The 4,125-nt window shown below is 54.3% G+C and overlaps 1 pseudogene; it reads right to left on the reverse strand.

Annotated features, from left to right (window-relative positions):
- Positions 1-291: 291 nt before the first annotated feature.
- Positions 292-2,642, reverse strand: LOC147982083 (uncharacterized; annotated as a pseudogene).
- Between the last annotated feature and the right edge of the window lie 1,483 nt (positions 2,643-4,125).

The following is a 4,125-nucleotide window of genomic DNA, read 5'->3' on the forward strand; positions in this document are numbered from 1 at the left end:
CGCTAGTTCGGCCCCTGGGGGCGACCTAGCTCCCAGTCCCGCCCCCAAGCGCCGCCCCCAGGACGCGAAAAATTCGAACTTGGTCGTTCCCGCTCACAAAAGCCGCCACAAGTCGGACGATCGCAAGCCACAGTTCGGCGTATAAAAAATAGAGCGGCAGAAGTTCGCGTGCGCATCACTCGGCGGGCTCTGCCCCAGGCGTCGGCGGAGTTGGCATGCGCGGGCTTGGCGGTGTCGGAGCAGCCTCCGCGCTGGGCGGTGTCGGCGCGGCTTCGGTGGTGCTGGGCGTCATCACGCGGGTTTGGCGTCGGCGTCGGCGTCGGCGGCCTTGTCGAGGGAAGCTGGTTCAGGATGAGGCCGCGCTCCGCCAAGTACCACGCCTTGACCGCCTCGTCGGTGCTCAGGAGCATGTCCGCCCCGCCCAGCAGGAAAGCCAGGTCGGTGTTTCTCTTCTTCGCGGTGACGTTCGTACGGAGCAGGTCGAGCTTGACGGCGCTGCTCGACATCAACGCTGACCAGCACGCCTCGGTCTTCTCTTCACGAAGGACGGCCCGGGCCTGCGCATCGGCGAGTCAGTGCTCGATGGACTCCTGCACTCGAGCGGTGGCCGCGTCGGCGTATTTCCCCTTCTTGGCAACTTTGTTGCCGTCCGGCCGCCCTTCCGATGCGCTAGGAGTCGGCGCGTCCAGTTTGTAGGTCTCCTTGGCCTTGTCGAGGGTGCGCCGGACTTCCGCCCACTTCTCGCACTTGTCAATGCGCTTGTAGACGTGGAGGTACTTGAATTCGACGTCGCTGTTGCTCTGCCGGTACAGGGCGAACATGCGCAGCAACTGCGCGGAGGAACAAACAGTTGGCGCGCCTACACAGCGAAGAGAGGCGGGAGGCCAGCATGGCATACCTGATCCTCGACGCTGGCGCCGCTCTCCAGGCATGCCGCGACCTCCTCGATGACCCCATGCCATTTGTTGCACGCCCCCTGGATACGCCCCCAATGGTTCGCCATCGCCTTGGAGCCGCGCTGCATGTAGAATCCTTTGAAGTAGGGGTCGACGAGCTTGCGCTCGTCGAACTCGGCCTTGATGTGGTCCCAATACGTGTCGATGCTCAGGTTCGTGCTGGTCGTCGGGTCAAGGCAGACGACTTTCCATGCTTCGGCGAGGCATTCCTCCTCCTTGGACGCCCACTTAATGCGCGGCTCGCCTGTCCTGGCCGCCCGCTTCTTCTTCTTGCTCCCCTTCGCCGTCGCAGGCGTCGGCTCCTCCTCCTCCTCGTCCTCCCCCTCCTGCTCCTCCTGCTCTTCCTCATCGTAGACGTAGCCGAGCTAGCCGTCAATGTCGCCGCTGAGATCCACCACCTCATCCTGGGTGACGAACCCGGGAGACGCGGCGGTCGCGGCCGAACCAGCCGCGATGATGTCGTCCATGTCGGCCTCGGTCTCGTCGGTGTCGCCGAGGTGGGAGAAGGGCAGCGGGCCACGGCGTAGCGGGGGCGTCGGGGAGGAAGCATAGGCGGGCGACGAGTAGTTGTATGGAGGGTACTGCACGCCGGCGAAGGCGCGAGAGGGTGTGCGCTGGGCCGGGTATCCATGGGGGAAGATGACGTTTGGGTTGAACCCACCGTGCGCATCCCCGTCAGCGTACCCCAGCGAGGGCGATCCCCATGTCTGCGGAGAGCCAACGCCTTGCTGGCCCCAGGGCGCGTTGTAACACCCTCGATGCGACTATATCTCCCACGTGTCGAGGCACGACTTACAGGCATAATCGCATTGAAGGCATATGTCGCAAGTCAGGTAATCATCACAAACATCCCATGTAATATAAATAATGAAAAGGGATAACATAGTTGGCTTACACTCGCCACGTCAATCAAGTACATAAATAACATACATCATCCAAACACTCATGGCCCGACTACGGTATCCCTGCAGCTCAATTGGCGGAACTCTATACCTCTCGAATTGTCTCTCTGCACGGTATCCCTCAAGTGATATCTTCAGACCGTGGCAGCATCTTTACCTTCAAGTTTTGGGATTCTTTTTAGGAGGCCATGGGCACCAACATCCGCTTCAGCACTGCTTTCCATCCACAAACAAGCGGTCAAGTCGAGCGTGTCAACAAGATTCTTGAAGATATGCTCAGGGCTTGTGTGATCTCCTTCGGCATGAAGTGGTGCCCAGTTGGGGGTGATTGGGATTATGAGTGTTTGGATGAGTGTAAGCCAACTATTTTGGCGCCGTAGTCGGGCCATGAGTGTTTGGATGATGTATGTTATTTATGTACTTGATTGACGTGGCGAGTGTAAGCCAACTATGTTATCCCTTTTCATTATTTATATTACATGGGATGTTTGTGATGATTACCTGACTTGCGACATATGCCTTCAATGCGATTATGCCTCTAAGTCGTGCCTCGACACGTGGGAGATATAGTCGCATCGAGGGTGTTACACGCGTACTGGGCATGGCTTCCGGGTGGATTCATCATCCCCGCGCGAGTCGCCTCGGCCTCGGTTTGGTCCGCCGAGGCAGCCGCAGCCGCGCACGCCGCGTTGTCGCGGGCCTTCTTGGCGATGACCCTGTTCCGCCGGTCAGCGGTGACAGCCTCCCGCCGCTGAACTTCCGCCCTCCACTCGGCGTTTGACATGCCCGGTGGCTTGATCGGCGGCGCCCTCGGCTTCCTCTGCTTCGGTTGGCGACGGAGGCGGTCGCGGTTGCCGCCGCGTGGGGGCGACCTACTTGTTCGGTGGCATGGCGGCCGGCTGGGAGGGAGGCGAGCGGGAGGGAGATTGGCGGGAGGAAGGAAGAGTATGGGAGGGAAGTGGGGAAAACGCGGGAAGAAACGGCGGGAAGAGGCGCTCGCCTCGCCGACAGGGCAGACCCACGCACCCTTTTCGCTTGTGCCGGCGCCCCAGGGGCCCCCAGGAAGCCGGGTTCGGCCTGCGTCCGCCGGCCGGCGAAAAACGGGCTTCTGGGGGCGCGACTGGCGGTTTTTTCGGCGCCGGCACGGCAAAAACGCCTGGGGAGGGTCTGTTGGGGACGCGGCTAGAGATGCTCTAAGGCTCTATCCACTGCAATGCCTGACTGCTTGTGCAAGATTGGGAGATCGCTAGTAAGTAAACCAAGAACCACTGCCGCGACTTCTGAAGAAAAAAATGAATTGTTTTTCCTCATTTATGCATGGCATAGTCGGTAATTTCTGGCAATTTTAGAGGTTAATCTAATGACGGATGGGCAGAATCAATAGCTTCTCTATTATTAGAGAGAGAAGAGAGATTAGAGATAGAGATTCGTGGATGGACCAAAAAAAATCAGAGAGAAGGTACCGAACCAGGGATTTCTTATTCGACGCGTTTTGCGTCAAACAGATCCGCGACGCACAAAGGTGACCGTGACTGGGCTGTCCCATTAGAGGGTGTCGTGAGAGCCCTGTAGCGCTAAAAATCCAAAAAAAAAAGTAATGTAACGTGCTCGCCTGGATTCGAACACAAGTTCTAACGTACATGTATGAGTGTCGCTACCCAATGGACAGAATGTTGGCTCTTGTCTATACATCAGCGCGAAACTATAAGAACTAAAAGCTAGCGGCAAATCCGAAACATTTTAAGTTTCGAAATGAAACAGTTTTTCAAAACGGAAATATTTTTAGAAACTCAGCCATCTGTCAAATCTTTGAATTCTTTTTAGGAAACTCACATTTTCAGAAAACAGTGAAATATTTTCAATCTGTGAACAAGGTTGAAATTCTGAATTAAAATCTGAAAATGTGAACAATTTTTTAAAACACTAACTTTTTTAAAAAACCAGAAAGTTTTTTAAACTCATAAACAAAATGTGAACAATTTTATAAATTTGCAAACAATTTTTCGCAATTGCAATTTTTTTGAAAACTTGAACATTTTGGGCGTTTATGAATACATTTTAACAAGAACACATTGGGAATTTCAGAATTATTTTTTCGAATTTTTGAACAAATATTACAAATCTTGAATGTACTTTGCAAACATGAACATTTTTTAAAATCCACCGAACAAATTGGAACATACAAACAATTTAGGGAAACAAGAAATTTTTCGGAAATTTGCGAATGAATATCGACAAGACGAACCTTTTTTGTTCATGTTTAAAAA

Source organism: Triticum urartu, chromosome 3A (genome assembly GCF_056163025.1).
Source record: "Triticum urartu cultivar PI428250 chromosome 3A, HENAU_Tu73, whole genome shotgun sequence".
Lineage (NCBI taxonomy): Eukaryota > Viridiplantae > Streptophyta > Magnoliopsida > Poales > Poaceae > Triticum > Triticum urartu.